Source organism: Equus caballus, chromosome 14, assembly GCF_041296265.1.
Source record: "Equus caballus isolate H_3958 breed thoroughbred chromosome 14, TB-T2T, whole genome shotgun sequence".
Lineage (NCBI taxonomy): Eukaryota > Metazoa > Chordata > Mammalia > Perissodactyla > Equidae > Equus > Equus caballus.
In genome coordinates this window covers 12177448-12202141 of record NC_091697.1, presented here as the reverse complement: position 1 = coordinate 12202141, position 24694 = coordinate 12177448, and the positions used below count along the sequence as shown (strand labels likewise).

The 24694-nt window shown below is 38.9% G+C and overlaps 1 protein-coding gene across 1 annotated transcript in view; it reads left to right on the top strand.

Moving 5' to 3' along the window:
• Positions 1 to 24694, top strand: part of LOC138917600 (uncharacterized) — a 95786-nt gene that overhangs the window by 29539 nt on the left and 41553 nt on the right. Inside the window, exons 3-4 of the mRNA XM_070234699.1 lie at positions 19822 to 20011; positions 20478 to 22005. The gene's annotated coding sequence lies outside the window, so the exon portion shown is untranslated. The remainder of the gene's footprint in view (positions 1 to 19821; positions 20012 to 20477; positions 22006 to 24694) is intronic.

The following is a 24694-nucleotide window of genomic DNA, read 5'->3' as shown; positions in this document are numbered from 1 at the left end:
AGATATCATTCATGATTACTCTGTTATTCAAGATTACTTCATCTAACTCTATTAAAAATTGACTCCATTGAGGTTCCTAATAGGGAACCAAAGAATTTGAAATGATGTGCGTGTTTGTGCAAAACTTGTGTGACTCTGATTCATAGGACTGGACAAGAATTCAAGCTCTTTAGTGAGTCATCCTTTGAACATTTATATATAATGCATAATAATTAGTATATATTATATTGTGTAAAGGACATATAATGGATGATAATGATATTGTTCATTCACTACACTTTTAGAGATTTTGACAAAATTTACTAAAGGGGGAGATATTCATTTAGAGCAATGGAAGTAATCATATCTGTAGGCAGTAATGGAGGTTCTCAAGCAGAAGTAAGAAGGTAATTCAATATAAAATATAATTACACCAAACAATCCTCCACTTCAATGTTAATCGACTTTACACATGGGCATCAATCTTACCTACATTAATAAGCAAATGTAAGCCACAAAAAATAGTTTGCATAGTCATACATTTATAACTTAAAATGTTGCCTTATCGTAATTAACATCATCTCTGACTCTATGATCATATTAATTTAAAGTATTTATTGAAATATATGTTTCTACAAAGACTACAATTGGAGACCTGTATTTAATTATCAGTTTTACGTGACTATGTTAGCCAATGTGGACACCAAGCTAAATAAGAGAACAGTATCCTGTTGTTGGAATGACATCCAATGACCTATTATAATACACACTATATATTAAAGTCTACATTTTCAACAAGAACAGCTAAATAGAAGGAATAAATTCTCCCGTCACAATCTGATCAAAGAATCACAATATCTGGCTCTGATGTTTTAAGCCTTGCTATCATGTGCATCAGTCCAAGGACAATAGGTTGTTTTATAATTTCCTTCTCAAAGAATCTTTTCAGAGCCCTTTTTATGTTTTTATTCCTCAAAGTGTAGATGAAAGTGTTCAACAAGGGTATGATCACAGTGCACATGACCAAGGCTATTGCATTTGAGTTTGAGCTGTAGGTAGTAGGAGAGCTAAGGTACAATCCTAGGTTCGTACAATAAAATAAGGAGGCAACTGACAAGTGAAATGTACATGTGGAAAATGCTTTATGCTTCTCGGAGCTCATGAGATTCCACATACTGAAGAAACTGTTTAGACTAAGAATAAATTATACCAGCGAGGAGACCACCAGCCAGCAGCCCAGTTCATGTTATTAAGAAAGATGTCAGAACAGGCAAGTTAGACCACCTGTATGATTTCACGCAAAAGGGGAAGGATTTCCATGTCTACACACAAGGATAGTGACAACACCATTAAGCATTGTAACAGGGAATGAAAACTACTCATGATCCAGGACACCAGAAAGTCCACACAGTAGTTGTTTCACGAGGACCATGTAGTGCAGTGGATAACAAATGGCCAAAAGTTGGTCATAGGCTATCGCAGTCAAAACGAGGTGGTTCAATACTGCAATGAGTAAGAAAAATACATCTGGGTGGTGCAGCCTGCATAGGTCATGACTTTGTTTTCTGTCTCTATATTCACAAGCATCTTTGGGATGGTGATGGAGGTGAAACAAATGCCTACAAAGGAGAGGTTGGAGAGGAAGAAGTACACAGGTGTTTGAAGGTGTGATGAGATGACCTGGATGAGTGTAGGCAAATGGCCCAGATGATGAGCAGATTTCCAAACAGATTGATCAGGTATATGGAGAGGGAAAGCCCAAATATGAGGCACTGAAATTTTGCTTTCTCTGAAAATCCCAGAAGAAGAAATTCTGAAACTCCTGTAAGGTTCCTTGATTCCATATGTTGGAGGTGACTACCAGTACAGAGAAAAAAATGAGTAATTTTCACACAAGCGAGCACTGGTAACCTAGCATAAATGCTACCGTTTATATTTTAGAGTCAAGAAATTCATTTTAATATATGTGTATGGACTGGTCACCTTTTGGAAACACCTAGCTCCATTTCTCATTAGAAATTTCTTTTCCATGCTCAGACTGTTCTTCAAGCATAATGCATACTATGTTTTAGTAAGAATACTTTTTATTTATTTGATGAATTCACATTGAGTGTTGACAATATACGAGGCACTATGTAGGCAATGAACATAGGGTGATGAAAAACAAAAAGTCCCTACAATCCAATGATGGAGAAAGAATATAAGCACATAAAATATTTTAAAAATCATGTCCTACAGTGACAGGAGCTATGAAGAAAACTCAAGCAGGTTTAAAGGAGAGAGAGGATGGGGTCTTATTTTTTACTGGAAGTTCAGGCAAGATTTGCAAAGAAAGTGACGTTTGAACAGAGAAGTCAAGGAAGATAGCTGGGAGATTGATGTTATCCAGGGAAGTGTGTGCCCTGCAGGGGGAACTGCCATTGCAAATGCCCTGAGGAAGGTGCTTGTTTCAGATAGTCAAATCTCAAAAGGAAACCAGTGTGTCAAGGACAATGAACAAGGAAGGGAGTGATGAGAGACAGTGTCAGAGAAGCTTGAGGCAGGAAGAGAATGCCCTATGACAGCTGAAACTGCAGGACACAGGGATCCCCCACCCATGAACTGTTTGTAGGTCTTTGTTCATTTTGTTATAACGGTGTCCCTTGAATTGAAATTGACAACCCCCTTTAGTTACTTCTGTTGATTGAGTTCTGGCCTCTAACTTATGAGTCACCTTGGGATATATGAACCCAGAAACCCTGCTCTGAGGACTGTTCTCACTCAACAAAGAGCACACACACATGCATATGTGCACATACATGCACACACCACAAAAACCGTGGCCTCCTGGGTCGCTTACTACCTTGCCTTTCTTGCCCCCAGTCACACTAATTCAGCCAGTAGTGGATATGCCTCAAGCTGGCCAGATCATGTTATCTTTCCCCTAAAGAACGTAAAAATGGTACCAGAAATTCAAGTTAGTAAGCTTCCTATGGACAGATCGACTTGGGGATCCCTATTGGCATACTCATTTTCCTCCTTACTTTAAAGAAACATAAGCCATCTGTTCAATAAAGACAGAGAAGAGAAAAATGAAGTGAACATGAGGAGAAAAAGATCTAGTATCTCAGATGATCCCTGAGAGACCATGAGAAAGTAAAAGTATCCCTGTTCTGGTGGCATTCCAATTCACATTATATCCCCTGATGTCCAGCAGAAAATGAGAGAACCAAAACAGTGTTCAAAAGGCAAAAGCACTGACATGTTTACATTATGAAACACATTATGATTGAACTCTTCAAGCACAAAATGAACAAAACTAAAACACGAACATTTCACAAAAGGAAATATACAAAGTACAACAAAAGATGGGCTTTAAAAAAATATTTATTTATTTGTTTTTGAGGAAGATTAGCCCTGAGTTAACATCAGCCGCCAATCCTCCTGTTTTTGCTCAGGAAGATTGGCCCTGAGCTGACATCTCTGCCCATCTTCGTCTATTTTATGTGGGATGCCTGCCACAGCATGGCTTCACAAGTGGTGTGTAGGTCCACACCCTTGATCCAAACAAGTGAATCCCAGGTTGCCAAAGTGTAACGTGTGAACTTAACCACTGCAGCACTGGGCCAGCCCCAAAAGTTGGACTTTTTAAATAACAAAGAGTAGAAGACTTGTGTTTCCTGGTCCTGTTCAATATTTATTTGACAGTATTTTTTAATATAGTATGATAACATAGGAGGCAAGCCCTCCTATTTTTCCTTTGTTATTCTTAGACTTTGGGTTTGATCTCTTTTTTTGACAAGTCCAATGGGCACACCCTAGTCTTGGTTCTGGTCTTTGTCCAACATGCAAACTCCTTCTCAGACTGTATTTTTACCCCAAATCACTTTATTCATTGACTTCTTCTATGTGCATATTATGTCATATACACTTTTTATTGTACTCTGTACTTTGCCATATAACGTAAGTAGCAACGAAACAGGGACTTCACTTGCATTGTTCACCTTTGTTTTTCCCAAAAGTATGTGAATATACGTGCACTTGTATAGAAACAAATTTAAGCAAGTGAGAAGTTATGAAATAAAAGGAATGGAAAAGAGCATGAAACCAGTTAAGTAGGCTGATTTCATACAATGGTCTGAAACAAATTTGAATGGGACATCAAAAAATAACTAAAATATGATATACAATAACAGAAAATGAATAACATCAACATGGAATTGTAATTGAATTAGTGAAGACCTGAACATAAGAGAGTATAGCATTAAATCTACCTAGAACTTTCTGGCATATAGCATATATGGCATTATTATTTGTTGACTGAATCAGGAATTAAGTTTCAGTAGATACGGACATTTACCATATGGAAAGGCTGTATTTCAACTTAGTTGGAAAAAATTGGACCATTGAATAAAATCTAGCACAGATGGCTATCTGAAAGAAAGTTAAGTGGTTCTTTATATCACACATCTTTAAAGACCAGAGAGATTAAAGTCCCCAGTGTAAACAGTACATTTTAGATAACATACAAAATCTACATATCAAATCTAATAGTGGACAAAACCGTCAAAATTAAGGTGAGAAAATCAGAAGTAAGAACATAGATATATTTAAAAATTTAAAACTTAAAACTATTTTGTGGTCAAAAATATCCAACCAAAAGTTATAAAAGTAGAAATAATGTGTAAAATAGATTTGAAATGTAGCTGTGTAAAAATAAGCTTAAAATATATGGACACGTAATAATAGGCAAATGCCTTGGTGATCAAATATATGAATCTTTTTTCAAACAATGAAATAATTTAAAAGTACAAGAAAAGATCTCTTCCACACTCATCAGCCTGGGGAAAGATCTCTCATGTTGACTGGAGTTAGGACTTTTAAACAGGTAGCAAAAGAGGTGCTCTCTAATTTTGCTGAAAGAAACGTGAAGTCTTACAACGTTGGGGAAATCATCTGAAGACAGCTATAAATATTAAAAATGTGGATATTCTTTAATGCAGGGTTGCTTAGTCTTAGCATTATTGACATTCTGTGCAGATCATTCTCTGTGAAGGGCTCTGTCCTGTGCATTGTAGGGTGTTCAGAGCATCCTTGGCCTCTACCCACCCCTCCTCAATGTAACAGCCAAAAATGTCTCAAGATATTGTTCAATGTCCCCTGGGAACAAAATTGCCACAGATAGACATGCACAGTTTTAACGTAACAGTCCCCACATATTTTTGTGGCAGTAATAGCAATTTTATGAGAAAGAATATGAAAGACCACCAAATATGTAATACAGCCACACCAGGAATCTTACACAGCCTTTGAAATAAGGAGTCATTATTATAGTAGTTGACTGGGGGCATGTCCGTTGAAGCATTATTGAGAAAGAAGAAAAAGTACGCAGAAGGTAGAAAAAAAGTCTGCGCTAAAACATAAAAAGCATCAATGCTGTGAGTAGGGCTCTATTCATCATCTCTAGAAAGTGTATTCATATGTATTTGTGCACAATATAGAAAGATAAATTTTTTAAAAAGCTAAGAAGTTATGAAACAAACAAAAGCAGTGAAAGTAAAGTTAGGTTAAGAATATTGTTTTCTAAAAAACTATATGTAAAAAACTTGAAGGAAAATGTACAATTAATTTATATAACTACATAAAATAGTAATAATTTAATGATACGTATCACTAATTAGTGCCTAAGTCACTAATCCAAGATAAAATTCCCAAAGACTTGGAAAGAAAAGAATCTAACAGAAGGATTTTAAAATAGGAGAAGCAGCAGTATCTAAGGTAGAATTTCATCTTGTATAAAGACACATGAATTCAAATATGCTTAAAAAGACAAAGGTGATGTGTAGTCAAATGGTAAAGAGCAATACTTCCCAAATGATGGCCCACATAATGCGACTTTTAGAACTAGATCTAGTCACAAAAGCTCAAAAGATAAAATCAGGAATAATGGAGATGTGAAAAGAAGTTGGAAACATGTATAAAAGGTGATATATTACCACTGGATGCAGGAAAATTTTCAATTTTAGTTTTGTTTGTAACAAAGACTCAAAAGTGAAGAATATTAAAGTGACTGCTCAGGTTTTTGGTAAGAATAATAAAAGAAAAAAAGCAATGGAGAGAATACTGATAGATTCTACCACACCGAATTTGTAAACTCTCATACATTCCCCACAAATGCATTGGTACACACATAAAAGAACTAAATAGTAGTCATTTTGTGTATAATTCAAGAAATTACACAATAAATTTTAATGACTTTTTAATGAAATTGTTGCTAATTTAACCTCCCTGAGATCCAGCTTCCTTGTTTCTGAAAATAATTTGGGAAAGCAAATGTAACATCAGACAAATGTTGCAAGAAGTAAGTAAAATGTGTGGCCATATATTGTTGAGTCCAAAGAAAATGTTCAAAAGTAAAACTCACTTGTATGTATATGTGTGTATACGTTTTTATTTCAAATAAATATACTCACACACATAAAGGTACACAAGAACAAACTCATATTTTATGTTGGAAGGAAACAAGAGAAAATTGAAGAGGATAGAAATGAAGAGAAGAAATGTTTGAATTAACATGATAATTAAAAGAATGTGGAAATTTAAACAGAAAGATTTAAATTTAGGGGCCAGCCCCGTGGCTTAATGGTTAAGTTCATGCGCTCCACTCCGGTGGCCCAAGATTTCACCAGTTCCAATCCTGGACATGGACAGAGCCCCGCTCATCAGGCCACGCAGGGGTGACATCCCACATAGCACAACCAGCAGGACCACAACTACGATATACAACTATGTACTGGGGGGCTTGGGGAGAAACAAAGAAAAAAAGATTGGCAATGGATGTTATCTCAGGTGCCAACCTTTAAAAAAAAGATTTAAATTTAGACAAATTTAAATTGTGAATTATTTTTCTATTCTTAACGCCTCAAAGGTGTCAAAATCTGAAGCAAATTTACATTTATGCGATGAGAAATTCTCTACCAGCTAAAGAGGGTGAATATCTCCATAGTGATTTCAAATTTCTTCTTCTCCTCTAGGTTGAATTACAACAGAAAATGCCTTTACCCAGGCAAAACTAAATGAATGATTTGAGAAGCTTAACCTGTTTCTGGAACAAAATTTTATTGGATAATTGTCTCTGTTAAATTCCTAATGTGTCCTTACCGTCCCATCTCATCACCAGTGGCCCATGACATCCTAACCCACCTGTCTCATCAACAGGGTTAGGCTTAGGGTTAGGGCTAAGGCTAGGGCTAGGGCTACAGTTAGGGTTAGGGTGCCCACAGCACAGTATCCTAACCCTCGCGCCCCATCGTCAGGTTCCCAGGGCATCCTAACCCTCCTGTCTTGTCATCAGGCAAGTTACAGGTTCATTATATATTATACTTACCTTAAATCCAAACCTGAAAATACATAACCATGCCCATGTCCAAATGCAAGTCTAAATGTCAACCTAAACCTGTACCTACATTTGTAGCTATCTAAATGTACACCCATGTCTATCTACCTGAAAGGCAGACGGCTTCATTTGGGGGAATCTCTCCCAAGGACAGCTGTCAAATGAGATTCTCAGGCAGCGCACATGGGTCCAAGTTGTGGCCCCATTACTTGTGTTCTCTATAATCAGTTGAGGTGCAATTTAAGAGCGAAATGCTGCAAACATTGCGACGCTCTTCTAAAGCTGCGTTCCCTGGCAACCTTCCTCACGTACGCTGGGCATACCTGGAAGTTCCTCTTCCTACGTAATGATCAGGAAGCAGTAACTTGCCACACCTGACTCAGGAGAAGCAGGGAGAGAGTGGACCTCCAGACAGACAGACAAATTCCATTGCTGGAATAAACACCCTCGTCCCACAGAATGTTTTGACACGACCACCATCATAAAGCAAAATAAATGAAATAAAAATAAGAGCACTACTAAGATACTGAGCTTTCAGTAACTGCACAGAGAGGGGCAGATGGATCTTTTAGGACCCAAAGGAGGGGAATAGCAGATGCCGGACTTGGGAAAGGACACACACTGTGTGGATGCAGCATTGCTCCGCTGGGAAAACTAGCAGCACAAGCAGAGGCTCACGGTCATGTGGGGCCTGACGTTTACCTAATGAACACACGATGGGTCTGCTCCCTGAAAGGACTGACGTGGGGTTGAATTGTCTTTCCGTTGTGCTGTTTCATTTTGAAGCTAGAGTTTAGACTGCTGAGGTGTTGTCACCGTCATCTGACCTGAGGTCCCCAGTTGAGAGTGGCTCAGGGGATGTGGTGGGCTTGTCCACCAGCCTTTGCCCCTCCTGGGCTGTGCCAACCTACTGCAGCCACACAGTGAGCTAAGTGACGGTGAAGAGATGAGGAGGAGTCCACACTGTGCAGTGATCTGAAGCTCCCCTGAAATTTCCAGGATTCCTGGCCGCCCACGGGCTGAATTTCAACTTTTTGTGTGACTCAAAGAAACAAAGCAGTTCTCAAAAACACCATTGACCACAGTTTGAACCACCGTTGACAAAACTAGGCGCCAAAATCAACACGCAAGTTTGACGCCACATCTGAATTGAAATAAGTCCGAACAGGAACACCCCCCACAAAAAAACCCATTATTGCACTTGTTATTTCTTACCTTTTTGTCTGGAAGCAATTTCAAGCTTAGAGAAGATTTGAAGAGAGTAGAAAGAATGCCAGGGCACCTCCCCCAAATTCTTTGTCAGCCAATGAGGTGAGGAGAGACGGTTTGGCATTTAGGTAGACACCCACTTTAACGTAAGGTGCAGACACCACGTCCCTTCACCCCTAAAACTTCAGAGCGTATTTCCTAAGAAGAGAGATGTTGTTTTCTGGAGCCACACACGATATCAACCTCAGTAAACTCGACATTCACACACTTCCTTTCTCTAATCCACTATTGACACCAAATGCCCTTCACAGCGTGTTTTTTCTCCCTCGGAGCATCAAGCCCAGAATCTCGTGCTGCCCTGAGCTTCCGTCTCCCTTCATTCTTCAGTCTGGAAGAGATCCTCAGCCTGTTTCTTTCATGACATTTCCATTTTTGTAGAATAAAATACTCTTCCAGTTTTTCATAGAATGTTCCTCCTTTGTGCCGGATGTTTCCTTATAATTGGATTCAGGTTATCCTTTCCATAAAGAATACCGTGTCCTTCCCACAGCACCACATCTGGACACTCCAGCCTCTGCCCTCTCTATCCCGTGTCTTCTCCACTAGATGGTGGGCGTTTCCCTCAGCACCAATAACCCCGTGCAGGTGCCCCCCGTCTGCCCCCGCCCTGGCTCCCCGACTCGGGAGCAACAAGGCTTTGCTAGTTGCTGCCCCACCGCAGGTGACTCTTTATATTTTTACTATTTCATTGTTTTTAAACAGTGTGGTTGTGTCACCCATTCAAAAATTAAAGAAAAGGAGCCAGTTGTCAGGGCTCAAGGCAAATACCACCTACTCGCTCAAGACTGCAGAGGTTTGCCCTCTGGGAACCAATGATGTCAGGCACAGTGGGAGACGCATGTATGTATTTTAAGTGGCAACGTTTGGAGAGAGCCAACCACGTGGCACCAGAGTGGTATCTGAGGACGGTAACCACTGATGCAAAATCACTCTCCTCAACTGCACTTGTGCAATTAAAGTATTTGTTAATGAATAGTATTTCCTGCTTTTAGTTAACAATATAAAAAAGAGAATCATGGGTAGACTGGATAGAGCAAATAATGAGCTATTTTATGTTTCTTTCCCCTGTTTACTTTTAAAATAATTTTGAGATGAATTAGAAACTTTAAAGACACCAGGCAGCGCATATAACTGAACAGAACTTTTATCTTACTTCTGTATTTTTAGTGTATAATATAAGAGTAGCAAATATCCAGTCAACCCTCTTGAGATGTTAGGAATTTTGGTTGAGAATTAGGGAAAAGAAAAAAACAAGAGGAGAGAAAGAAAAAGATGATGTGATTTGCATGCCTTGATATGGTCAACCTGTTTCTACCCTGAAAATAACTCAAAAAGGATAAACTGAGCTAGCATCTACTTAGTATGTTATCACCTCCTTTAAAAAATCAAACATGCTTAGAAACCAGTGGCCCCTGATACTCAAGGACCTGCAGGTGATTGATGGACCTCAGACGGGAATGTGGAGGAAGCAGCCGTCTCAGGCTGTGAGAGCTGACATCACCATTTCTTCTCCTCCTCTCTGTTTATCCTCTTTCTGTGTGCCCCCCCCCTTTTCCCTTCTCATTGCGGGAGGGAACACAGCTGCATGTCACCGACGTCTTAACTGGGAGCTGCACCCCTAGGAGATCTGGACAGGCGTTCTGCGCATAGATTTCTGGATCTGAAAGTGTCGCCATTTCTCCCCGAATGGTCTCTCTGTCGCTGTCGGAAGTCAGCCGCCCCCGTCTGTGGGGGTCTTTCTGTGGACCTTCAATTCTCTTTTGCCCTATGTGTCTACCCACTTGCCAATACCACACATACTGATTCTTGTGGCTTTATCCTAAGTTTTGAAATCAGGTAGGGTCAGTCTTACTTCCTTCTCCTTTTTGAAAATCATTTTGGCTGTTCTAGGTTCTTTGCTTTGTTGTATAAATTTAGATGAACTTGTCAATTTTTACAAGAAAATCCTGCTCGTATGCTTATGGTGATTGTGCTGAGTCTATACGTTAATTTGGGACAAATTGATGTCTTCAAAGTATGGTGACTTCCAATCCATGAATAAAATATTTCTTTCCCTTTATTTAGGTTTTGTCTGTTATCCCGTATCAGTATTTTGCAGTTTTTGGCATGCAGACCTTATACATACTTTTATTAACATTTATACCTAAGTATTTCAAGGTGTTTTTGGTACTATTCAAAATCGTATGCTTAAATTTCGATTTCACATTGTTCGTTGATACCATGTAGAATTACAGTTAATTTTTCTATCTCCACTTTGTATCCTGCAAACTCGTCAGAATCACTTGTTAGTTCTACTGCTAATTTAATATTTCCAACCCAGACGATCATGTTGTCTGCAAGTATAGATAATTTTAATTTTCCCCTTCCAATCTGAATGCCTGCTATTCCTTTTTCTTGCCGTGTTGTACTGGCTAGAACCTCGTGGTACAATGGTCGGTAGGAAGAGTGAGACAGACGTCCTTCGTGGTCCTGGTTTTACACCACAGCATGTGAGGTCAGCTGTGGGACTTCATGGATGCTCTTCCTCAGGTTAAGAAACTTCCATTTTCTTTCTAGTTTGCATGTTTTTGTCATAAATGGACGTTGAATTTTTTCCAATGCTTTTTCTTTACATTTCAAAATAGCCACGTTATTTTTCTTTTTTAGTCTGTTAATATGATGAATTAAAAAACAACCTTACATTCTCAGAATGAACCTCACTTGGTCATATGTTTCTTATGTATTATCAGGTTTTATTTAATAATATTAAAGATTTTGCAATGTCTTTATGAGGACATATATCTATAATTTTCTTATAATGTATTTGTCTGCTTTTTTTTTTTTTTTTTTTTTAATCAGGGTAATGCTGGCTTCCCATAAGTTATTGGGAAGCATTCCTTTCTCTTCTGTTTTCTGGAAGAATTTCTCAAGCACTGATTTTCTTTCTTCTATGATTATTTATTAGAATTTTCCAGTGAAACCAGATTGACCATGAATATCTTAGTTGAAAGGATTTTAAGTACAAACTCAGTTCCTCTAATAGATATGAGAGATGTTTCTTTGTGAGTGGACTTTGGAAATTTTTGTCTTTCAGGGAATTTGTACGTTTTGTCTAAGTTATCACATGTATTGGCATAAAGTTTCATAATATTAACTCACTGTCATTTAAATGCCCATAGTATGTACAGTTGCCAGACTTAGTGTAATAATTAATAGTAATAATAATAATGATGATGATTGAACTTCAGATACAAAAACAAGTCGTTTGTCAGTGTGAGTTTGTCCCATATGTATTGTTATTTGAAGTTAAAATTTACCTGGGTGTGCCCTATTTCATCTGAAAGCCCCGGTAAAATATCTAGTAAAACCTCTTCTTTCAATCTTGATATTTTTAATTTGTCTCTTCTCTCATCTTTTCATTATCAGTCTGGCTAGACATTTTTCAACTCTATGGATCTTTATTAAAAAATCAGCTTTCTGTTTCACTGATTTTCTCTAGTACCTTTCTATGTCAATTTAATTGATTTCTGTTCTTCTCTCTGTTAACTTCTTCTTTCTGGTGCTTTGGGTTAATTTCTTCTCTCCTACTAGTGTATAGGGTGGAATCTTCAAGCACTGATTTTGCATGTTTTCCACTGTAAGCAGTGGGTGCCGACATGGTCCTCTGAGCAGCAAGGCACCTGTGTCCTCAGGTTCCCTCCTCTGAGATGCTCTCTATTCCCTCTCGCTTCCTCTTTGACTCATGGATTATTGAGAACAGGGTCACTTAATTTTCAAACATTTGAGGATTTTCCAGATGTCTTTCTGTTAACCAGTTTCTAATTGAATTCCGTCCTGATTAGAGAACATACTTGGTATGATTTCAACTTTGTAAAATTTTCTCAGTTTTGTTTTATGGCATTGAAGGTGGTGTGTCCTGGGAGTAGATCCAGTGCACTTGGAGGAAGTGCATCCTGCTGTTGTCGGTGGGTTGTTCTGGAAATGTCCTTCAGATGAGGAGGTCCAGTTGGCTGATGGTGTTCCTTGCTTCTTCTCCATCCTTGATGGTTTTCTATCCAGTTGGTGCATTGATTAGCAACAGGGCGCTGAGAGCTCCAACTGTAACTGATTCGCCTCTCTCTCCATCAGTCCTTGTTTTTGCTCCGTGCTGTCAGAAGCTCTGTTGTTACACACATGCATTTGGAATTAATCTCCTTAGGGAACTGACCCATTGGTGCCAGGTAACAGCTTTCTTTCTTCAGCAGATGTCCCCACAGGAGAAGGGGTGGGGTGGGCCATTGGGCCTCTCCCCGGTGGAGTTGCCTCCAGCCCCACTTGCCCCAAGGTGGTACAGGTCCCTTTGAGTCTTGGTAGAAGAGCCCAGAGAGGCTGCACACCCCGCTGTGTGTGGCCCCCAGGGTTTCTAAAGCCTCTCCTGGGTCCACGTGGTCTGTGGCCAGGGGTCAAACATTTCAGCTCATCTTCTCACCACTTTCAAGATGCGCGTGTTGCCTTCACCCTCCTGGAGGGCCAACGTTTCTCAGATCTCTGGCCACCTGCTTTCCTTGTCACCTTGGGTGTCGAGTGGACTCGGGTGACTCTAGTTTATCCAGCGTGGCTGCTGTCAGGATGGGAGCAAAGCCCTTCCACCCTCTCTGCAAGCAGAGGCAAGTAGAATTCCTCTCTGCCTTATTTCTACTCGAGTAAATCACTTACCATGACACATAAAGCCCTCCTGGCCTTTTAGCCATAAGCATGGGAGTTCTCAGACAGACTTTGTAATCGATTATCCTTCCTGGGAGCTAAATGCTTTCCTTGCCTATATTGATTGAAGTCATATTCCTCAGAGGCATATGGTGATTTAAAGAACTATGTTAAACTTCAAAAGAGTTTTTATTTGATGGTTTGAATAGATTCTTCTTTTATATGAATGGTTTCACCTATCATCAACTGAAGTATCATGAAAAATATTTGCTTACACAGAATTTAATAACTGGAATGTGTAGGAGGAAATAAACTTGGAGAGCTTACCTTGGATCCATGTGGGACAAACAGTTAAATAGGCAAATTCAGTCCTAATTTTAGTAAAAGGAAAAAATGCCTAATTTTTGAAACGATAGCTTTCACCTGTGTCGTGTGACAAGGCGGGTCTTCCAGCCATGAGTGGACATCCCTGCCCACAGGCCTCTGCTTCAGGTCTGAGCACAACAGCTCCTCCCCAGATGAAGTAAGCGTTATTTGTTCCCGCACATCCCTGCACAAGCCCCCTGCAAGTCCCAACTCACCCGCCACTGGGTGAACAATTGTTGAATAAGATAAACACACACTCTCCAAATACCATCCCACAGGTGATATTTACCATGCATATTTATTATATACATGTAATCAATGTATATTTATTATTGCCTAATAATTTCAGAGTCAAAGGCACTTGGAAGCAGATAAACCTGGCAGACACCACTCTAACCAAATGTGCAACATCAGCACCACCACTAGGGGAATCTCATCCTGTTGCTCCCTGTTGCCTGAGGAGAACTCAAGGCTGCTTCTGCAGTGTTCCTGCCCCAACTGTTTGTTCGGACTGTCATCAGGAAGAAGCACACAATCACTCCAAATGAGTGGAGTTACGCAAAACAACGATCCTAGACTTTTCAGAAATGTCAATGTAATGGAAGAGGAGTCAGTGGGACTCATCAGGTTGAGGACCACAGGGACGGGAGGCTGAACTCGACGCCAGGTCTGGGATGGATCCTGGAGAAGAGAAGGTGCCCAGAGGAGCTGGGACACATAGGAGGACGTCCTGGTTACTAGGGGATAGGTGCTGGAGTATTTAGGGGAATAGTCTTGATGTCTGCAAATAATGCTCAAATTATTCGGCAAAAATCTTTCAAAATGTGTAGATAGATTAGGGGGTGAGGGAATGAGAAATCAAGAAAATGTGGTAAAATATTAACAATCTGTGAGTCTAAGTGATGGGCAAACGGGTGTTCTGTGTACAATTGGGACAACGTTCTGAAGTTCGAGTTTGTTCTACATAAGACGTCAGAAACAAGTTAGTTCAGCTAAATAGAAAAACATGAAAGGACTGACTGCCTTCACATCAGGTGTTTTTGATGGAAGGAATAGATCTTTATGGAAATATGTAGCTTGAATTGAAATGATAGGTATATCCATGGGTATAGTGAAGAATGTTTTAAACACAAAAGCCTACAACCACGCAAATTTAATTCTGGGTTATTGGAGAAGGCTGGTTCTAAGAAGCAGGAGGATTGCTTTCATTTTGAGAGGAGGGGGTTAACCTGTGAAAAGCTATAGCTCAGCTGGGAGTTAGAACCTGCATTTCCTCACAGATCTATATTTGGTGATTTAGATACAAGCTCAATTTTGTGCCCTTGGATCTAGCTTTTCATGCACAAGTGTAAAATATTTTATTAGTTTGAAAATATATAGGAGATTTCAATTCTTAAAAGCAACACATGCTGTCTTTCAATTCAGAAAGGCCGGATCATAAATTAAGCCCTACTGATGAGGAAGCAGAGAATTGTTACCAGAGAATAATTATTAATTACATTAACAGGGAATAACCAATAATTAGATACTCACTAAACACCAATATTATTCCAGTTTTCTGCAGAAGAGCAGATTCAGTCTCAGGAATGACTCCCCTTGCCAATGTCAGGAATGAAGTCACTCCCGTCACTCTCAGCATGAGTACCAATGCCGTTCGTGTGAGGAACAAGTACTACTCCCACAGTACACAGGAAGGCACCTGCTTCTGTCAATCTCAGAAATGGCTCCCATGGAGACACTTCGTCTCAAAAAAATGAAACAAGCCTCAAAAGGAACTCGTTATGGGAGCAAGCGTACACCTCTCCCAACAGCAGACACATAAGGGGCTTCCACCAAAAATTTTCAGGGGCAAGTCAAATAACCTACGTATATAAAATATATAAAATAATGATAGGCTGAATTCACAGCCTGGGGAAGATTACGTGCAGCAATGCTGGCTGACAGACGTCGCTGCTCTACAGCTGAAGAGGTGGGCGGATGTGTGCAAACATGGTTAACGCAGCCAGATTCTGCTCTATTTATCAGAAGACGTGTGATTTTGCTTCCTGAACTTTTCCCTAACATCTGTAATTACTTGACATTTAAAGAACATGCCACTGGAAGGATTTAATTGTTTCCAATGTTACAATTTCTTACTTGTTACAGATTTTTCCCCCTTCCTGTTACATGATCAATTAAAAATAGTCCTTCACAGCCAAGAGTCTGAAAACAACTCTTGTAGCCAAACCCTCTCTCTTCCTTTCTCTCTCTTTGAATGTACTGTAAGGATAGAAACAGTCATGGATGATTCCTCCAAGTGTTTACCGCCTTGTCCCTGAAACTTCCTTTCTTCCTTCTGGAGAACTGGCACCTTCCTGTTCAGAACTGCTGGCTCTGACTGGTAACATGAATGTTTACATGTGTAGCAGCTAAAGATGAACATCTGGCTGTCAGCCTTCCTTTTTCCATGAATACGTTTGCTGAACAAAGTTGATGAAAGTTAAAAGCTGATGTTAAATAAAGTTAAATCAAGGGAACATAAAATTAAATTAAAAAACCCTAAAATAATGGCAGAGGAGGATCTTGGGGAAGACTCAGTCAAACGTCCATTTGTAGATGAGGATTGTGTGAAGAATATCAAAGGGAAATAACAATGAGTGATTTTGTTTTTAGTTTGGGAAGGGGGTTGGCCAGGGTGGGGGCCAGATGTGGGTGAGGAAGCTGTGTGACCCTCCACTGCCCCCCCTCCCCGGGAGTCTTCATTCCTCCCTCTCTCTTGTTCTGGGCTCACTTACAAACTAGTTCTAGGTGAGGAATTCGGCGGTTCAAGACTGGAGATTTGCATAAATGGTTCTGATGTTAGAACATTTTTCTCATGGACATGAGTGTTGAGTCCTCATGTTTTTGAGGTCATAAAACAAAGAAGTTGGTCTTTGTATATGTTGATGTCAAGGATTGTGATGCCTCCAGCTTTGTTCTTTTTCCCAGGATTGCTTTGTCTTTTCAGGATCTTTTGTTGTACCATATATATTTTAGGATTCTTCGTTCTATTTATGGGAAGAATGTCATTGTGATTCTGATTGGGATTGCATTGAATCTGTAGATTGCTTTAGGGAATGTGGACACTTTAACTATGTATATTCTATAAATCCATGGACATAGAATATCTTTCCATTTCTTTGTGTCTTCTTTGATTTCTTTCAATAATGTCTTATAATTTTCAGTGTATAGGTTTTCATCTCCTTGGTTAAATTTATTCCTAGATATTTAATTCTTTTTGTTGCAATTGTAAACGGGATTATATTCTTCACTTCTCTTTCTGCTGGTTCGTTGTTAGAGTATAGAAATGCAACTGATGTTTGTAAGTTGATTTTGCACCCTGCAACTTTGCTGTAATTGTTGATTATTTCTAACCATCTTTCGGTTGAGTCTTTAGGGTATTCTATTTGTAGAATCATGCCGTCTGCAAACTGCGAGGGTTTAACTTGTTAATTTACAATTTGTATCCTTTTGATTTCTTGCCTAATTTCTCTGGCTGAAACTTCCAGTACTATGTCGAATAAGAGTGGTGAGAGTGGATACCCTTGTCTTGTTCCTGTTCTCAGATGAATGGCCTTCAGTTTTTCACTGTTGAGTATGATGTTGGTTGTGGGTTTGTTATATCACCTTTATTATGTACTTTCCTTCTATACCCATTTTATTGAGAGTTTTTTAAATCATAAATTGATGTTGGACCTTGTCAAATTCTTTCTCTGCATTTATTAAGGAAAATCAAAACTACCATGAGATATCACCTCACACCCATCAGAGTGGCCATAATGAACAAAACAAGAAATAACAAATGTTGGAGAGGATGTGGAGAAAAGGGAACCCTCATACACTGCTGGTGGGAATGCAAACTGGTGAGCCCACTATGGAAAACAGTATGGAGATTTCTCAAAAAATTAAAAATAGAAATACCATATGATCCAGCTATCCCAATACTGGGTATTTATCCAAAGAAGATGAAATCAACAATTCAAAGAGGTTTACACATCCACAGCATTATTCACAATAGCCAAGACATGGAAGCAATTCAAGTACCCATCAATGCATGAATGGATAAAGAAGATGTGTGTGTATATATATGAACGAAGCTGATGAAAGTTAAAAGCTGATTTTAAATAAAATGCAATCAAGGGAACATAAAATTAAATTAAAAAATCCAAAATAATGGCAGAGCAGGATCTTAGGGAAGACTCAATCAAAAGTCCATTTGTAGATGAGGATTGTGTGAAGAATATCAAAGGAGAAATAACAATGAGTGATTTTGTTTTTAATTTGGTAAGGGGGTTGGCCAGGGTGGGGGCCAGATGTGGGTGAGGAAGCCAATATATACATATATATATATATATATATTTATATATATATTTATATATATATATATACACACACACACACACACAATGGAATACTACTCAGCCATAAAAAAAGACAAAACTTCACCACTTGTGACAGCATGGATAGACTTTGAGGACATTATTCTAAGCAAAATAAGTCAGACAGAGAAAAACAAATTCTGTATGATTTCACTCGTGTGTGGACCATAAACAAACACATAGAAAAGGAGAACAGATTCGTGGTTACCAGAGGAGAAGGAGGTGAAGGGAGGGTGAAGGGGATAAAGGGGAACATACATATGGTGAAAGATAAAAACTAGGCTATTGGTGATGAACACAAGGCAGTCTATACAGAAACTGACACATAATAATGTACTTCTGAAATTATACAATCTTATAAACCAATATGTTCTCAATAACATAGTGAAATAAATAAATAAGTAAAGCAGTTGGTTTTCTTTTCCTTAATCCTAACTAAACTGTAATGAGCCCCCACCTGTAGTAGGCACTGTGTTAAGTGGGTGCGCCATCTATTTAATGCTAACAACTCTAAAGGATCCTATTATTTCACCCCATGCTTTGTAGATGAGGAATTGAGGAAAAGTATAGTTACATGATCCATTAGTTGGATGGATGGCCAGCCAGTCCAAAAATTAGTGATTTGAAACTCCTTTTTATTCAGCTCTTGATTCTGTTGTTGGACAACTTGACCTGAGGTCTGCAGGGCTTCCTCCTGTGTCTGTGGAGAAAGAGAGAGGAGAGAGGGCAGGAGATACAGAGAGATATTGACAGCCTAAAGAAAAGATTGGTGAACACTCAGAGATACCTTTGAGATGTGATTTTAAGGCTTGTTTTTCAATACAATTTGCAAATTCAAATTGAATTAACAGAAAAAATAAAATGAAATAATTCTGAAAAGGAAAATTGGTGACATTCTGATAAAAAACCATCTACCCTAATACCCTAATAGGTATTATTTCTTGAAAGATCTCACTATAGTTAAGAAAATATGCTGCAAAATATTAAGTGATTAGAGCTGTTTTCTTCAAATGGTTCTCATTTTGAAAGTACCCATTGATTATTTTCTGTAACAAGTGAGGACATGAAAAAGTAACCCCCACCAAACCTTTATTTCCTTTCCTGATTTGTGCAGGTGGCATTTTTACTTTTGCATTTCAAGATGCCTGATGTTTTCCTTCTGTCCTGCACTGATTATTCATACAGTTTGGTCTTAGTGTACTTTAAATTACTTCACAGTGATGGGTGCAAGTTTGTTTGCAATTATTTTATGTGATTTCACTATTCTTTAGTTATTATTTTATGTATTACATAATTTTTCAGAGTAATTTTAACAAAGATTCTCGGGTTTGCATAGCTTGAATCTGATTCCTCTATAATTTAGGGAAACTTGAGTGTGTCTAAAATGCTCTCATTTCTTCTGTCATAGATGCTGCAGGGACGTCTAGACTTGCCAGGGATTCCCCTTTGCATATTGAGTTCTACATTTATTTTATAATTATTTCCCCACTTAATTCAGCTCACACCCAGGTTGTTCTTGGGCTGAAAGTGTTGTATGGCTCATTTCCTGGGAAGGGGTATGCCCTTTTAACTTGGAGACATAAGTTAGTTCACAAAATATTTATTCAATGAAATCATTAAACATTGTTTTCTGCTCCATGTTTTTCAGAAACATCAACAATCTTTTTTATAATCATTAAATCATAATCAATAAATGCAGCATTTGTCTCTGCAGCTTCTAGTTCTCTCCCACTCTTTCCTGTGGTCCATGAGCTCCCCTTTCATCTCTTTCAGCGGTTCTATCACCTTGTTCTTCAATGCACGTGGTTCTTTTTGACCAGTACTTAGAGATACTGTTGTGTGAGACTGTGGGGAGCTGGTCGCTGGATGCTCCACCTGGTGACTCCCTGGAAGATGTTCTTTATCTCCCTGCGTTCTGCCCCTCCATTGGCGTTGAGGCTAGTTATGCAGAGATCCACTGCTGGTGAGTTATCTGTTATTTTCACCTAATCCTCTTTTACTGTCTGCTAGTGTTTAGAGTGGTGTGTGGGGCTATGGAGGTGGCAGGGTCAATTCCATCACTCAGGCTTCTGTTTGGCTTCGTTTGATTTTAAGCCCCTCCCCGAGCCTGTGGAACCTCTGCCTCGGGGCATCTGTTCCTGCTGCGCCTTTGCTGGTGGTTCTTCACGGCAGATCGTGCACAGAATGCACATGGCCATTTCTTTATTGCCTTGAAAATAGTCTTTTCTTCCCTTCTTTTTCTTTCCTTTTCTTTTGTTCAGTGAATGAAACAGATTGTTTGAAATTCTCTCTTAAAGATATAATATTAAAAAAAAAGTGTTATGTTAGCTCCACATATCATGGCAAGGTGATTCCTAGGCAGGACTCCTGATTTCCCCTAGAATGGACTGAGATTATTTCACTGAGAATGGATTATGTTGTCCTTCCAGACGCCTCTGATTGAAGAGAGAAAAGTGGCTGTGTGACCATCGGCAAGTGAGAGGGAGCTCTGAGTCCGCATGAAGCTGCACGGCATCCTGCCGGAAACTTGCAGACTGTGGGTCAGATACACACCAACACTCTTCATACTGGAGCTCATTTGCTATCAAAATGTGTTTTAATTCCCACTCTACCATTTTTGTCTAAGACTGTCAATCATGAATAGAGAAAGAAGATTCAGTTTTTGTGGACAAATGAAGTCTGCTGGAGCCTATTTGTATCGCCGTTGCTTCCTTGCTTTTACTGATGAAAGTAGCATCTGTCAAAGTCATTTCAACAAAGATGCCTTCAAAACTTACATCTGTTTAAATTAATGTTGGGGCTGGTTTGCAAAGGAGATTTTGCTATGAAAACAAAGACCCATCTAAAGGGTCTACTTTCACTGTCAGAAATTTAAATGCCTTTACATTTTTATAGACTTACCTGCCTTTCTTTGGAAGAAGCAAATGTACGTCCTTTAATCCCTTCCATACCCTGGAACAAGTTAACATGTCTGTAGCTATAGAAATTTGTAACTTACTTTATTTTATTTTATTTTCCTGAGGAATATTTGCCCTGAGCTAACACCCATGCCAATCTCCCTCCATCTTTTAGTACATGTGTTGCCAGCATAGCATGGCTGCTAACAGAGCAGTGTAGGTCCACACCTGGGAACCAATTACAGGCCACCAAAGTGGAGCACACTGAACTTAACCACTAGGCCACCGGGGCTGGCCCTGGAACTTATTTTGTACTTTTCATGGTTGAATAGTAACAAAGAATATCATTAGCATGATCATTTTACCCCTGTGTAAACTCCCAACACTCAACAAAAATAATAACAGCAAATAAAGCCAACAAACTTTGCTCACTGGAATACAGCAGTTACATGTTTTCTCCCTTTCCTGTTAGTATTTTACTTTCTTAGAGAATCGCTGTAAAACAGCTTTCTTTAAGGTGGCTTCATCAATGAAAAGCATCAGTGACAGTTACCTGGCTGGTAGGAGTGTCTTCAAGTCCATGTGTCAGCCATATGATGATTTTTTTTGTCCCCAAACGCTTGGCTTTTCCAATACCGGAATGATCAGTGCATCATTGGGAATCCTACACTTCGTTGACTCTGCGTCATTCTGAGATGGATCACCAATTGCTGGGCCAGCTGAAGAACCATATCAACTTACAATTACTGACTTCACTCTGTGTAACTCACCCTTGGAACACACTGAATAAGATCCTGGGATTGACCCGTTCCCATCTCAGTACTTGAGATCTAGGGAACTCACTTTAAGCAAAATCAGACATCACTGGCTCTCTCCATTCTAAGAGACATTTTGGAGACTTTTGAGTACTAGGAAAATTTTAGAATATACGAGAATACTGGGTTGACCCCAGGACCTCAGAAATCTCTCTTACTAACAGGTGTTGGTTTTTCAACATCAATTAGTGTTGCTAACATTCATGTGGGTTGTTCTTTGATCAGGAACCCCCCCCCCCGCCATGGTAAGTTTATTAAGTAAATCTTATGAATGGTATAAATTCCTCAAGCATTAATAATGGTATAAACATTCAATAAAATAAGCTTTAATGAGCCTGCATTTTGTGGCAAACTTTATTATGGGAGGGGCACAGAATGATCGTTTTTGTTCCCTAATCCCTTGAGTTACTCAGAGGGTGGTAAATGTTCCATCAACATTGAGGAATCTCGGGGTTGAATAAGTGGCTTCCTCAAACATAACAATGTGGCATCAATATCCTTGTTATAGTTCCTCAGTTTAGGGACTGACATTATCTTGATTCTGGAGAGACAGCAGCATCTAGGAAGTGAGAGCGATCTTGCGGTGGGCTGGAATCTGAGGGGCTAGAACTTAAAGAAGGGATGATCCATGAGGATGTGGATCTTGTTCTGAAGGCAGTGAGAGCAAAGGAAAGTAAGCCTGAGGGCCAGCCAGGAAACATGCAAGAAGGTGTTTAATCACTTGGAGCAGATTTTGTGGAGGTACTATTTTCATTCGTTTTATACTATAACTCTATTGAAAAATCAAAACTGAAAAAGAAGATAAGGGCATTTTTTATCCAAAGTATTTTCTCTTTTCTATACTCCTTGGTAGTAACAGTAGTCCCCAAAACGGAAAGTGACATGTGACTCCAATAGCCAAGACTGGCCCCTGCCATTGCCTGGAAGTATGATGGAGTTTGTTTTCTGGTGCCAAGCAGGTACATCTGTGATTCACAAAGGACTATTTCCATTACCGAGACAGAAAAGAGCATAGAGGGTAGTTAACCATCTTTTATTTCAGTTTGTTTCCTTCATAATTTTTATTGAATTAAAATCTACATACAGCAAATTACACAATTTGATATATTTGATGAGTTTGGGAAAATGTATACACTCATTTAATCAGTACCACAATCAATGTTTCAGTCAACAGAATGTCTCACTACCCTAAAAAGTTTTATTTGGCTTTTCCCAGAAAACACAACTCTCAGTGTTAACCCTTGTTCTCAATGTATCACTGTAGATTCATTTGCCTGCTTTGGGACTTCATACGGATGGATTGCGTTTGCGTGCATTCATGTCTATGTGCATGCGCGCAGGTGTGCGTGTGAGCGTGTGAGTATGTGCATGTGCATTTGCATGTTTTAACTTGTTAGTATTGGGTACTTTCCTACATGTTTCATGGTGATTGACTCATACAAATTCCTTTATTGTCAGGGAGCATAAAATGTCTTACTCCAGCCTTTTGAAATTTACTGAGACTTATTTTATTGCCCAGCACATGGTCTATTTTGGGAACATTCCATTTTTACTTTAATAGAATGACTATTCTTCAGTTTTGCATGAGATGTTCTAAATATTTTGATTAGGTCAGGGTGACTGATAGTCGTGCTCATGTATTTTGTGCCCTCACTGAATTTTGTCTGTTTATTCCATTAATTACTGAGACAGGGCTGTTGGCATTGCCCTCCGTGATGTGTGTTTGTCTATTTCACCCTTTGTCATGACAGTTTTTGCATCACATATGTTGAAGCTCCGTTAGTAGGTGCACACACACGTTTAAGATTTGTATGTTTTCCTGGTGAAGTGATGATTCATCATCATTAAATATGTCTCTTTGTCTCCAGTAATACTCTTGTGGTAAAGTCTGTTTCGTCTGATATCAACACTGCCGACCAGCTTTCTCGTGCCTACTGTGTGCCCGGTGTATCTGTCCCATTCTCTCTTTTTCACCCTCTGTCTTTGTATTTAAAATGGGTAGGATATAGTTGAGTCTTTCTTTTCCGTTCCTCCTGACAATATAGCTCTTAATTAAAGGGCTTACACCACTTACTTTAAATGAATTATTGATATGACTGGACTAGTTTGTTATTTGTTTCAATTCAACACATCTAATGTTTTTTCCACTTCTCTTTCTTAGCATTTTGGATATTCTTTTAAAACTGTTTCAGTTCCTCCAAAACCTATTACCTATAAGCTTTTAAATTGTGTTTGCTACCTAGAGTTATTAATATACTATTCAATGTAAACTTAAGAATTTTGCGATGGTGAATTTTATTTGTTCTGTGCTATATTTGTCATCTGTTCTATATATGCCTCTGTTATGAATCGTGAGATATGATTCTATTTGCATTAAACAGAAATTTGACTTTAAAGAAATTAAGAGAATATTTATTTATGTTTTCTATATTTAACACTTGAGTACTTCTCTTTCCTGCTTGCAGATCCCAGTTTCCACTGGGATTCATTTCCCTTAAGCCTTCTTCTAGAATGTACACAGACTTTTTACTGGATATAGAATTTCATGTTGTCAACTTTGCTTTTATTTTTCTTTCATCACTTGAACGTGTGGTCCTTTGCCATCTGTTGTCATCATGGTTCTTGTTTGTGATGGTCTTTTTATTCCAGCAGCTTTCATATGTCCCCTTTATATCTGATTTTCCGCTACTTGACTACCATGTGCCAGGCATGGTGTTCTCTTTATTAAACCTGCATGGGTTTTGCTGAGGAGTTTCTGGAATCTATAAGTTGATATTTTTCACTGAAACTGGAAAATGTTCAAACATTATTTAAAAAAAATATTTTCCCAAATCTCTCTTCTCTTCTGGAACTCCAAGAATATGCATGTCAACCACATGATTGTGTCCTACAGGTCACTCATGCTCTGCTTGTGATTCTTCTGTGTTCTATCTT